Genomic DNA, 14,775 nt, shown 5'->3' on the forward strand with positions numbered 1-14,775 from the left:
TGAGCTGCTCTGCCTTAAAGCTGATAATGATACTTCCCCCCTCCCCCAAGTAAACTTAGGACTAATTATCAGATAAGCAATCTATTAGCTCCTTCTGCATATAAGCAGCAGCTGTCACCTATCACCCACAGCCCTCCATCAGCATTTCCTAACTCCTTCCTTAAACAAGCTGCAGGCAAAGCGCCGTCTGGGAGGACAAGGAGGCAGAGCCGGGGTGGGCTGAGCTGACCCGTCTCACCGCAGATCAGTTTGCATGTGCATTCACCGGGCCCGCGGCACGGGTGAGTGTGACCTGCAGCGTGGCTCCTCCCACGCCACCGACGCTCCCCTCGCCCAGCGAGGCCCTTGTCCTGGGCTCCGCACCCACGGCTCGGCGCAGGGAGCCCCGACACCGCGGGGCCCGACCTTGCTCGGCCCGGGCTGACACCTCCCCGCGGCAGAGCCACGTCAGACGTCTGGGCGGCCGCGCATGGGCCGCTCCGGCCGGGAACACGGCGGGACCATTGGCTGGGAGCGGGAGCGGGGGTGAGTCACGGCGGGGCCCCGGGGGAGCCCGGGCTGCGCCGTCCCCGCCGGGCGCGGCGCTCGGCTACGGCACCGACCGGGATCGCCGCTGAACGCCACCCTCCGAGGGTCGGATGGCGGCCGGAGGTGAAACGGGATCAGCTCCTCGTTATGTAAATAACCTCAATAGCACACACGAGCATAAAGGAGCTATTATTCTACACGGCTCGAAAGAAACTCCCCCACGATACAGAGAAAGGCTGCGTTTCCACAGGCAGCAAAGGTAACTCCAAAACCAAAGAGAAACGGTGACGACTTAACCGCCCTCTCTGCACGTTAAACTTTAAGGGCAGCTTGGAATACTTTCCGCAGCCTTTCCCGGCTCCTGCTGTCACATGCTCCCCGGCATCTCGGGGGCTCTGCCAGCAAACCCTCTTGGGCTACAGAGAGGCCGCCAGCCAAGTTTTCCTGTGGGTAGTGAATTTCTCACAGGGAACTGCCTTTGGACACCACAGTCCAGCCATTGTTTAAAACACAAAACCCCCCAGAAACACCAAAACACACACTCACTATAAGGGCAAATGAAGGAAGAACTAGAGTCAAAAAGTTTAAATGCCACACGCTATATTGCCTTTTCCTATCTTAAAAGACAGGCCACTTCTCTTGGCACAAGGAGATACTTTCCTTCTTCAGTATACATCCCTATGAGAAATCTTTCTGACAGTATGACAGGCATACAGCAAATTACAGAAGTAGAAGGTAAAGATTTCTAAGTGGTCTGTGGCAATTCCCTGTTATGCCCCAAAGCAATGGTCTCACAGGGAGGTGGGAGATGAAAAAGAGGGAAGACTAAGCTCACAGGCAGTTGCAACACAAGACAGCCTAGCATTCTTGAGTGCGTTTTCTGGAAAAATATTAAAAGAAAAATAAAAGGACCTTTCGGAAGTGTCTTATTTACCCTTTCTCATGCTTGTGATAGAGTTGTGATTTCTACACTGACACGAAATGAGACAAATTGCTGCTAAAATACAGCTAAAAGCTACAGACATCAATCCCTGCTTCAATCTAGTCACATAAAACTCTGGCACAAGGTTAAAAAAATAGGACAAGCTTCTCAATGTCTGAAGCACCCTTCCCTTTAAGAGACATAGAAAGCTCTCCCCCCCCGTAATATTTTTAAATACTTGTTTAGATGTTTTTTCCCATATCGATCTTTTGCCTTTGCCATGACTATACCCAGCTGGCAGCAGCCCGACATTTCATCAGGACAAATTCCAGCCTCCCGCCTGCTCGTGACTCAGCAGAACTGGAAGATTTCAGGTGCAGCTTCTGGATACCTGGTCAGTCCTGGAGTAACTGGGACAAGATTTCTGGCACTTCTCATAGGAAACCCTCTTTCCATCAACAGTGTACAAAGGCTGTTGCACTGAAATGGTCTGATAACTCCCATTTTTGGGAAGGAGATTACTGGAGAAATATGAAATACCAAACTGAAAGGTTAGACAAGGCAAATTCCAGTTCAGTCACATTTGTGTTGACCCAGCAATACTTGCTCAACCATCACCCCTGCTCGGATTTTACTGTTTGTTGCTGCTATTTTATGTGTACTTTCAACTCCGACAATGTGACATTCAAAATGAATTGCTGAGACCAACCTCAAATGCTGTCCAAGACCACATCACCTTCAGGCTACATTACAGTCTGGTCTTCATGAAATTTGGCCTGGTAACACCCAATACCATAAAGTGCTGGAGTTGAGATCAGAATGTTCACCCATCAAACTGGCTAATTTTCTGTATATACAGTCCCCAAGGACCTTCCTACCTCTCCTCACAAAAATAGGGCCATGCAGGAAAAGAAAAAATATCACACCCACTTCTCTCTGGTGCCACTAGAATAAGTTTTACTAAAATTCAAAGTCTTTAATTTAAATCTGATGATCTTCAGACCACTGCACAAACCTGTCTCCCTTCTGACACCATTCTTTTTGATATAAAATGGAAACAGGAATTTTGATGGCCTAACAGGTAAATAATACTTAGCTGGTTTCGAAAATGCAGCATTTAAAGATACTTTAAAACTAGGTTTAAGCCATTTTAATTTTCAGAACTCTGTTTAGGACACAACAGCTGCAGCACTGCATTGGCTCACTTCCACTACCATTGCCATCCATGTACAAATAAAGCAGATGCAGAAAATTTACAGCTGGAAACTCTCTTCATTATTATAAAAGTCTGTACTAACAGGGACAATCAAGCATGCTGAGTCAAAGAGCTCACTAGAGCTTCCTCCTTCATGATGTGGTTGTCACTGTTTTCACTTGTGTCCCAGTCACATAGTCACCCCCTGGCACAGGTGTCCAAGACTTGGTGACAGAGTCTACAAAGGATTTGTGAGCGCCATGAAAGATTCACCCCCAGACAAAAACCCCTGGGCACAGCCCCACAGACTGCATGTGTTACCTAAATTCAGACTCCATCACCATTTGGTGCTGCTCAGGTGATGTTTTACAACCTCAGGGGGACAGAACAAACCCCCTGCACCCTCCCACAGCCACAGACCCAAGGGCAAAGCAGTTACCAAACAGGGGGAGCACAGAGATTCATCCTGTTCCTCTGCAGGGTCAGTGCACCTCTGTGAGTCTGTCCACAGAAGGCCTAAGGTATTTTGTTATCCTGCATCCAGTGTCTCATGCGTGGCTGAGAATGGTAAGAATGTAACGCCGGTACAAACACATCCCGGACAAACTGAGAAAAGCCTTCTCTGATTATACACAACTTCAACATATGAGCCAGGGCAGGGAGAATAGTGAAATCCCCTGTGTGCACTGACGGTGACCACTTCTCACACATCTCTTGTTCGCAGATATCAAAGGACAGAAAAGTGCTTCCTTTACCTCTTCCCACACCTCCAGTTATTGAAGTCCCAAAACTGGACACAGATTCAAGACTTTTGACAACTCAGGATTGGTAGTGTCCAAACAATAACCATCATCACCTTCTCTATGCTCAGCAATGGACCTATAAGTCACCTATATAGGATAAGCTCCTTGTATAATGAGTTGCACATCTTTAAGCTCTCACACCATTACCGGTCACATCGAATTCAAAGCATGTTTTTCTCCTGCATCTCATACTGCCACAGGCCAGTCCAAGCTGGTGGAAAACTGGTAATAGCAGCTCTGCCACGTAGCCTTCCTTGGCATCCAGCCTCACGTGGGACAGAGGCAGTGAGTTTTGACCAGTTCATACTTACACTGTCATCTGCACCAGCAGCAAACCACTCGGCAAGTGGAACAGTGTAAGAAGTGTAGCATTTTAGATCTTCATTCATCTTTTCCACGTGAAATTTCAGAAAGACCAAAATCTACGGGACATCTAATGTAAACATAAGTGCTTCCATTACCATGCTAAAAGCTCCTCTCTCATCAGCCAGTGCCACTCAAATACAAAAACAGTCCACCTGAGTCCAATCAAGCACTGCCTGTTCGTTCCAGCACACCCACAAACCTCATGTCAAGGGCAGATCCTCACAGAAGGGCAAACACCTTTAGGGCAAACAGAATCACATCAAGGTTTTTTGTGTGTAAACCAGCTAGCTCAAAAAAACGCATCAATTTCCCCTGATTACAGTCATGTTGTTCTATAAGGACACCTACACAGAAGCAGAGAAATCCTTAAATCATTTAGCTCCAACTTACTCTGAAACATACAGATTGCTAAAAGTACTTGAATTGTGCCTCAATCTACCAATACAAATGCGTGGCTCTGCTCTGAAAACAAGCTGGGTTCACTAAGCAGCAAGAAAACAACTCTGCCAGTTTTAAAAAATGAAATATTGACATGAGTATTCACTATTATCATTAGATCCATATATCATCTCTTAGTGGGCTGACAAAGGAAGACAGCAATCCATCCATCCATCTATCCCACGGGGTCTGGGAGAACTCAGTCCCAGCCTACAACAGAAAGGATCAAATTATTAGGCAACACAGGTATTCATTGCTAGCTATGCATGCCATGATAACCAAATTATTGACAAATACAGTGCGATGGTTGGAGATTTATCTGTCTTAGAGCTTTCTCAAGACTGTCCCCTGGTTTATATGTATGTAACCATATGGAAAAGGAAATGAATGTATGTATGCATTTGGTTCAGAGTTCATTTTGCTCTCTGGAATCTAGAGAACCTTGACAAAGAACCAACATGCTCCTAGAAGAAGAATGACAACATTTCAAAATTGTAAAATGTCAAAAAGCAACAACTCAGCGAGACCTGATCCTGCTCACCACTCTGCACAAGATCTGGAGTCGAGAACTGGGGAAAGGCGGGACTGCTGCTTTTAGGACATGGGTGATTTCAAACACCTTTTGGTATCCACGGGCCTATGCATCAGTCAAATTGATCCACACAAGATATGAAATCATATTAACAATTCCCACTAAAGTACTCCATGGAAGCACAAGACACTACCTCAACACATGTCTATGAACACACCTACTTAGCTAAAATCAGCGTGATAAAGCTGTCCAGTGAAGGCTATGGAAGTCATGTTTAAAACTGAGGTACAAGCAAGTTAAATCAATTTTGATAAAATTTGGAAACAGCTGGAAACTAAGTAAATTTAATTTAAAAAAAAAAAAGTAAACTAGGTTTCAGCCATTTTAAGACAATTTTCATCATGTCCATCCACAGGATTCTGTCATTTTATCTGATGAAGAAAACATCAATTTTAGTTAAACTCCTCCGTGAACTACACCCTAAGGGACTACAAACAATGACAGAGAGCAACTGAGAGAAATTAAACCATCAAGCAGAGAAATTACAAAATGCATAGTCAAGTACTCTCAGCAACTGACCCAAGACTGCAGAAATTACTTGGAAAAGCAAAAGGAATAACCTCAAAACTTTGCTGCTGCTTCAGCAGTCAAGACATTATGCAAAACCTCTTTGTTTTGCAGACCAAGAAAAAAAGAAAATCTTGTGTTTTTCTTTCAGAACCACTTAGGATTTCAGGTATTATGATAAGAAATAAAAATCTCATAAGAGAAAAAGAAAGGGCAGATAAGACTTTGCCTCCAGAAATACCTTCTCCTGGACAATTCAACTGCATTCTTGACAGTCCAAAACACTCCAGAGCTGGAGATGTCAGAAAAGGGTTTGTTTGGACTTTCTTAAGACATCCAATTTGCATCACAGAACCTTACTGGAAAGTTTAATTCCTATTGATTTTAAATTGGTTGAAGAGTTCATACATAAGAATAATTCCATAAATATGCCATATTAGAAAGTGGAAGCAAATTACAGAGTAGCAGTGATCCGTGGCAGACCAAATTATTCCACGGTAAGTTTATGGAGAGGTGGCAAGCACACACCAGGAAACTCTGTCTGCACCCCACACTGACAAGAAGTGACCTGGCAGCATTTGTGTGGTCTGTACACACAGTCTGCTGAGCAGGAAGGTGACAGAGATGATGTTTTAAAGGAATGACAGCCTCAATGTAAAGGCAAAAGGACCATCCCAACCAAAATATGAAAGTCCTCACAAACCTAAGGGTCATAAACAGAGGAAGTCTTCAAGAAAACCTCACAATACTATGAAACTCTCCTTAACAAAAAGTTAACCATCAAAATAAAATTTAAATAATAATGGTACCATAGATTCAAAAAGAATCCTTTCTATGCTTTAAAAACATTATTTTACACAGCCTCTATTTCACAGCATTAAAAGTTGTTGGTGAAGGTGACAAATCCTTCAAGTCTGAAGCACTTAAAATTATATTTTCAAAAACTAAACGAAGGCAATTCCCTGAAAACACTTCTTTTTGCAAATACTGTTTTTCCTATTTTCTGAAAGATATATAGCAACACAAGAGGAAAAAAAATTATAATAAAGTGCCACAGAGTTGAAGGTACAAAAATTACTAAAATAAATGAAACAGGAAAAACATCCCTCTTTCAGTTCCACAAACTTTTGATTTTGTGACAGTCATGGGGCAAAACTATTCTGCAGTGACAGGAACATTCTAATTGCTATGCTGGTCCTATACTGTGAGGTTGTTGCTCTTTTTTCCCATGAGGTGAATGAGAACAGTCAAATGTCTGTATGTCACAAAAATAAGAAAATGCAAACAAAAAGGTTCAGAACAGATACTCTGAGATTAAGAGCTTGACAACTAACCTCCAGTGAATCCAGCTGTGGCAGCTGATGTTACTGCTGTGACTGTCTCCTCTAAGCCTTTGCCAAAACAGGTGGCAGGAAGGAAACGTTGCCATGTCTCATCAACTGCAGTTGATGCCAAGAAGACTGGACTAAAAGCAGAAACAGGTAAAATACATATATTCCCTTTTAGACACTGTTTTAGGGGCAATACATTTCTGCAATAGGGCAGAAAATGAGGAACAGCAATACTGAAATCACCACTGCTCAGTCTACCACACCTTGTCCATATATATCCTATGTTTTCAGACTCAATTTAAGAAGCCTGCCTACACTAGAAAATGGCTACGGATAAAATAAGACTCAAGATTAATTTAAATAATGTAAATAACATTCATTTAATCTTAGCAGACCAAAGTGCTTCCTTGTTCTAAATTTTGTTGCTTGTGGATGTAATAGTATTCACATGAATGATTTTACCTGTGTAACTATAAAACTTTTCTAAGTAGACAAACCCTAAATTAAAAAGGTTGTCAGACAACTCCCCTCAAAAAGAAAAAAAACCTTTAGACCTTGAAATTGTGTTTTGAAGGTATTTCAGAGAAAAGCCTATACCACATGCGAGGTCAGAGGGAAACATGGCAATAAAGGGCAATAACTAGGATCAAATCCAAAGCCAGACAATTACAGTTCCCATGAGAATCCAGACAGTCCAGAGTCATGGGAAGTCACTGAATATAGAAGGGGAATCAGCAGAATTTACTGGCACAGAGCAGCGTCCCAAACTTACAACCAGTGGAAAGCTAACCACTAACAAGTTGCCAGGAGTAGGACTGCAACCTCCAGCCCTAGTATTGGAAAAAAGATTTCTCCATAATCCCAACTAAATACTCTCTGCCTCGCAGGTCTCGCTGTACGTCCTTTATACATCTATTTAAGGCCCCACACGTGACAAAGGCTGCCTGCCTGGCCACTCCCTGCCGGGGCAAACAACCCAGCTCCAGAGGAGACTCCAGCAGCCGCTTCCAAGGCAGACATTGCATCAGCCAGGTGTGCAGGAAGCGGCGGAGATAAAGCAGCTGTTGACGAAGGGGCTCTCGGACGGAGGCTGCTTCAGGAATCTCATGGAAAGGACGACAGGAAGGAGAGAGACGCTCCACACACAGAACAAGCTTCATCGGCTTCAGAAAGCCTTTGTGCTGGGGCTCCGGACCTGGCCTTTCTCCCAGAGATGATGCAACACTGAAGAACAAGGTCTGTGCCAGAGAAAACTATTCACAGGCTATGCAGATGGCAACGCAGCCAAAGGCTCTCGGATCAAAACATGCCAGAGTCCCCCCAGCCCAGCAAGCCCCCCCAGGCCTTCCTTCGTGCCCCTCAGGAGCCTTCATTTCACCCTGACACCTCGGTCCCAGCACGACCCTGGCTTAGGGCAGAACGAGGGACCTCACAATAGAGAGAAAGAACTAAAAGGGGGTTTTAAAGTTCTGCAAAAAAATCACAGCTTGTCCTCCGATCTGTTGGGAGGGAAGAGATGGGGGAGAGACTGAGCTCAAAGCCTCCAGTCTCCCACACAGGGATCCTCCCGTCACCGCGGCTTGCCAGCGCACGCCTGAGCTCCCCAAACACGTAGGGCAGCCTCGGCCCCGCTCTCACACACCAGGAAACCACGCAGGGACTGCCCGGGCAGCCATGGCAACATCACACAGTGTGGCAATTATGGAGCCGCAGCTCCCACGCGAAGGTTCAGCCTTGCTTTCCATTACAGGACTCGTTCTGACCCTTCCCCCCCTGCCCAGACCATCACCGAGTGCCCTCCCGGCTCCAGCCTGGCCTCTGTGGTTTGTGACTGGCAAGTTTTGCAGCCTTGCACCTGGGTTCGAGATCATGCAAATACATTTTTCTTCGTGTTGTAAGGAAGTTATTCCAGGCTTATGTAATGCTCTTGTGCCACGTTCCAACAAACACCGTTTTGTCCCATGTGCCTCGAGTGGGAAACCGGGCTACAAAAACACCTGCAACCTGTGCCACACACAGCAGGAGTCAGATCCATTAATACTTCAGCTACATAATCACTATTAAGCATTAAAATTCAGTGAATTTTACAGGATTTCAGCAATCTTCCAGCATTGTGACAGGTTTCAAAGCTCAGCCTGCTGCACTGCCCCACCACAGCCCTTCTGTAGGAAACATCTTGGAAACGTTTCCAACTGTTGCATTTGCCCAGGCACCTGTACCCAGTGGCACACTTGGTCATCTGAGATGGTTCTGGGACCCATAAAAAATTCACACATTTCCTGCAGATGTGTTTTTCCCAGCATAAAACCTGTTAGACTGAGTCAGTAGGACAGTGGTGGAGAGCAACCATGAAGGCCCAAAGGCAGCGTATCAGCCAAAAAGCCTTAGTTCCCCTTCCGGGCATTCCAACTGCTTGATGATGCTGAATTATGTCCAAGAAATGTTCTTTACTTTTCTGGCTTACTTGCATCTCACATTATATTGTATTTTGGCACTGGTAAGATTTGCACTGATCCCAAAATGCAAGTACTACTACGTCACCATGGCATGTCCCAGCTCTGCATGTTGGATCTTCTGTGTACGGTAGATGTTCACCCACTATTCAGATTTACAAAATAAGCCACCAGCCAACAATATATTGGCCCACCAAGCTTTAAGGAATATAAATTTTGCTAAGATCTTTGGATAAGTTTTTGATAAAACAAGATAATCAAAGACTTGCTCTTACAACCACAGAGAGGAAAGTAACGCTTATTCAGGAAGCTCCCAAATACCTAATTCCTAACTGCTGGCAGGAAATGCAAAGCTCAGTGGGACAGACAGTGCTGAGAGCCACGGTCACTTTTTTGAATAGCCCACTTTTTAATTAACAAGATTAAAAGGGGATAATCCAGTGGAACATAGTTTCAGAGTAAATGCAGACGAGCAGAAATTAGCAGTCAAAAATCTGCAACCAGTGACTGACTAAAGACAAAAGTCACTTAAACCTGATTTTTTTCTGATGACTTGAAGATAAATTAGTAATTCTTCCTTTGAGAAGAGCTTCTCTGAGTGCACAGCACACCACCAACCACCTTAACTGCTTGTGGGTGGTAACACAGGAGTACTGAAATCAAACAGTTGGCCAAGGGTGCTCACGTAGAGCTCACAGGAAAGTGATGCTGAGTGAGTAGTTCTGTAACACATCTGTGTAATGCTATCTGCTACCTCCATCAGTGGCTTTTTTGAATGTTGAATTATGAGCAGAGGAATACATTCAGGACATTTTTCGTGATTATCATAAGTGCAACTAAGCATATGTATGTACAACCACATTATGAAACTTAAGAGCCTGAAATGCAAGAGTTGCTGAACAGACTCACAGCCCTCCTCCTGCAGGTCATCTCCAGCAGCCTCTCAGTGCTGGGGAGAGGGGGACAATGACACAGGCAAGAGAGAAGGCAAGGAAGGGGGAGATTTCTTTACTTCTAAACTAAGCCTTCACAACCTCTTTTGAGTGCAGCACTTCCTGCGAGTCGCTCCTGCAGGTTAAGGCAGATAGGGCTGTCTGGACAAGGTGAGTAGCAGGGGTTGCTGCACTCGATCTCAAAGCTGGAGGCCTTTGCTTTGCTGTGTAGTGCCCCAACACGTTTCTGCAGTTTTGCTATCCCTTTAGCCCTGAGCAAGGAAACTTGCAGCTGCCAGACAACTATTTTCCCACCTCAGAACCAGCACAATTTATGTGACAACTTGATAAGATTTAACTTTCAAAAAGCTACAGAGTTTTGAGCTTCCTCTTCTTCCACAGGACACAGAAGCATTTTCTTACTGCACAGCTGCAGAGGTGACAGCAGTGGGGCTCCTCCCTGGCCGGACCTGAAGGAGGAGGAGAAGAGAGGCAGGAATGCAGCCTCGCAGGAGAAGAGAGCAGCCCAGGTAGCTCCACGTCTTCCTCTGCATAGGCAAGGATGAGCATTCACACAGGCAGGACCGGCCGGGACAGCTCCACCTGCACAAAGCAGCAGATTCTGAGAGCTACCAGAAGGGAATTTAAGAGCTCTGCATGTCTGCAAAGGCATCTGGAACAGAGAATATGGAAATATAGAAACTTGGCAGCCACCAAGGGAGTGGTGGAATGGACAAATGCAAATAAAAAGTAGAAGCACGATCTAGAGCCATTACCAAACTGAGTCACTCAGTTCCCCAGGTGAATTTACAAAGTGAAGGACAAGTGAAATTGCTGAAGTACTCTCATAGGGATGGTGTGAAAACCAGCAAAAAACCACCATTAGAACTCTACTTCTGACAATTATTTAGAATTGTTTCAAATGTGAATAAACTTTCTGACTAAATCCAGTTAACTTGAGAGATAGAGAATATCCTACATTCACTTAAGAACGAACCCTACCAGGAGAGCTTGTGCTTACTCTGCCTCTCAGAAGAATTGTAATCATATTGCCATTGTGCCATTTTTTTTTCCATACTGTTTCTAAAAAAGGATGAAAAAGATTTACAGACTTCTGCTGTGGTCATCTGGAATTCGGGAACGCTCATCTGAATACAGTGACTGTACACAGTTACATCAGGGCTTCTCTGTAGGGGCTTTCAGAAAGCCTTAACCATATCTTAAAACATCTGAAGCAACGCAGTATGGGAAAGAACTGAGTTCCAATGATGCAAGCCACAAAGCATTAAATTTCAGAGTTCCCTTCACATCTTATGTGTGTTATGCAAGGCAGTCTTTTAGCACCAGCTTAACTATTTCTCCTCTAAATTCATCTTAATTTCACGATCTTGGTTGTGACTGCAATTTCATATATCTGAACTTGCACCAACTGATCATGGCATGAAACTTTTAAATAAACTCCAGTGTCAGGAAAGGAGTATTATCATCATTAAAAAAAAAAAATCACGATATATTTTCTCCAGAAAGAAGCAAATTTTGCCTATTTTAAAAGACAAAAATGAACATTTGTTACTTTCCCCTTCCCTTTAAACAATTCCAGTGTTTAATTATTATCATTGCAATGAAACTGTACTTCAAAATTGAATTTGTCTAACCTCAGTTGATATTGCTATGCCTTTGTCAGCAAATCTCACAAGTCCTTTTAGAGAAAGATCAAGTCCTCTCTCAATTGTCTTTTCAATAAGCTGAGTAAGTTGAGCTCCTTTAAACCTCACATCATGAGGCTTATTTTCCAGTCCCTGGATCATTTCTGCAGCTGTCCTTTGAATTCTCTCCAAATACACTGGCATTCTTCTTGAAGCAGGGAAACCAAAATTCAATTCCAGTATCAGTCTCAACACTGCTGTGTTTATAACATTACTTATTTTTGCTTCACATTCCTTTCCCCCACTTTTTTTTCCTCCCCAATACGCTCAAGAATCACATAAACCCTTTTAAATAAAATAATGGCCCAAGTTCAGTGTAAAGGCAACTAGCTTTAAAGACCTTAAAGCCCTTTGAGCTACTGCTGTTTCCCAATTTATAGGTGGGTTTGCAGTTTTGCTAACAAATGCATCACCTTGCAACTGGATGGATTCATATCTTTTGTTGAAATGTGACAAAGCAATTCAGAGATCCCTAAACATGCTTTATTATCCCACTAATGTATCTCTGATGAAGAATCATCAAATCTTTTATGCTATCCAGATAAAAAGAATCTAAACAGCAGCAAATTAAAATCTGATTTCATCCCACAACCTTCTATAAAGCTGGATGTGTCCTTGCCAAGTTCCAATCTCAGATATTTCAGGTCTTCATGTTAATGCAATTTCTCCAGCACAACCATTTCCAGTATCAGAGTATGCTGCCTTCCTCCTCCTACCTCTTGGCCTCTCCACCCAAAACAGGCATGTCCCCCACACCTCCTACACCCAGTCCAACTTCCACTGAACCACAGAATAATCCAGGTTTAAAGGGATCCCTGAAGGTTAAACTGACTGAAACAGTCTTCCCTCCCCCCAAAGCAGGGCCAACTTGGATCAGTTGCTCAGGGCATTGCTCATTTCTTCTCCAGGGCCACTAAGTCTTTGCGTAACTATGTATTTTAAGGCCAAAAATAACCTTCTGATGATCTGACTTTCCACCTAACAAAGACTGGAAAATCTCACCTAGTCATTTTTACACTTGGCACTGCAGCTTACAAGTGAGCTAGGCCATGTTTGTCAAGCACAGCCTAAAAAACAGTGTATAGATTTACCTCAATTCTTTGGGGGGAATTTAAAATCATGCCACAGGCTGCAGCCTAGAGGTCCCCGGGCAGCATCAACCCAAGCCATTCAGTCCTCACAGTGAGCACAGTACATTTGTAGCTCTTACGGAAAAAAGTGTAGAACTTCTTTTAGAACTAAAACTACATCAAACACTTTCTCAGAAGCCTTTGAAGAATGCTTCATATTACCCAAGTGAAGCTCAGCTTTAAGTGCTCCTCCAAAGGAGACTGTTTTTCCACTGCATATATGTGACTGAAGATGCCAGCTTCCCTAGTTTCATGAAACATGTATTAGTGGCAAATGTATTGATAGAATTTTAAATGTTATCTTCCATGTCCACAGTGGTAAGATTTATCAGCACCTCTCTTTATCAATACATTTATTTAACAACACGCTCACGGCATCAGTTTCCTTGACTACCCAAACAAGGCTGTCCATCATCCCTGAACTAGCACAGAGCATCTTAACTCACACATGCCAATTGCTACAAAGCTTACAAGTTCCTGCTTGTCACTAACAGAAATCTCCCCCACCCCTCCAAAACCTCCATAATTATATAAACAAAAGACTAATGTGGACATACACTTATCCCATAAAAGCTTGTCATAACAGTCAAGTTATCCCCCCTTCCTTAAAAAACAGCTATGTGAAATCAAAGTGACTTAGAGCAGGGCTGGATGTAATGTAACAGCATGAACTACTACACTGAAATTAGAGATGTTAGCCAAGATCCTCTGATCTCCTCACCTTACATTCTTCCTCAAACATCAATTTTTGGCCCTGTGAGAGATGAACAAAACCTTCAGTCTGATTCAGGAGAGTCACTCTTGTTCTCACGTTACGTTCTCTGCTCTCCTGTCTGGAATTATTAGTGCTGTATTCCCTGCCAACAGCAAGGAATCTCTTTAAGCTTGAAAAAAACGTGGAACAGAATAAAATAAAAAAAATCCCATCACATGAGTAAATGAGGCTTGACAGTATGATGGATGCAGCAGGTTCACAAGTATGAAGGTACTCCTAAGATGATGGCTTGTGCCTGTTACAGCTTCACATAAGCATAAAAGACGCTGGTTTGCCGCATTCAGGAGGGAGATGCTCAACTATTTAGATTGGACGCATTTTATATAAGACTGGAGATGACTAAGTCACAGCTGGACAGATTATGTTCTAGAAACAAGCTATGCGTTCCTCCCTTGTACCTTAAGCAACAGCATTTCCTCATCTGCATCTTTTCTCCTTTCTCTTTCAAACACAAGATGCTGAATTCTCCCTAAGAAAACAAATAGCCAGGAAATATTCAGGGCAATGTGCTTTAACCGAAAGGAATTTCACATGCACCACTCATCATAGGGTTAATTTGATTTTGTCATTATGGAAAAACTGAGAACTATCGAGACCTCAGCTGGGTAACGGTTGGATAGGAGAATGATCTCAACGCAGGAGGAAAACAGCACAGACAGGAATTATCTTCCTGAATAATGCAGAGAGATTTTGTGTGCACTAAACATCCAAACACAGTTTGCCAAAATACTCTGAAGGCCCCTTCACATAGCTTATCAGTCCTGATGGGTACAAATCAGTAGCAGCATTGTTCATAACCCAAACTACCTTGTAGCGTTACAAAGCTAGTGAAAACAAGCAGGAAAAATTCCCTGGCCCATACTACCACAGCTTTCCCATCATCAACTCACACAGGAGATGTTTTCACCTGTACCCACTACATAATGCACTCCCCACCACACCTACTAACAGCAGTATTAAAGTCACCAATGGCTTTACTGAAAGGAACTGAAGATACAGACAGAAGCAACATAGAACATGGACATGTGGGCAGAGGTGAGAACTGGTGTGGGTGAGAGAGCTACCTAAAACAGTCCAAGAGAAGCAATTTGCAGACC

General features: G+C 43.6%; 1 protein-coding gene across 1 annotated transcript in view; it reads right to left on the reverse strand.

Moving 5' to 3' along the window:
* The window catches only part of SETD5 (SET domain containing 5), a 65,247-nt gene that overhangs the window by 39,799 nt on the left and 10,673 nt on the right, over window positions 1-14,775 (reverse strand). The gene's annotated exons all lie outside the window — the stretch shown is intronic.

The sequence above is a fragment of the Pseudopipra pipra genome, chromosome 11 (assembly GCF_036250125.1).
Source record: "Pseudopipra pipra isolate bDixPip1 chromosome 11, bDixPip1.hap1, whole genome shotgun sequence".
NCBI lineage: Eukaryota > Metazoa > Chordata > Aves > Passeriformes > Pipridae > Pseudopipra > Pseudopipra pipra.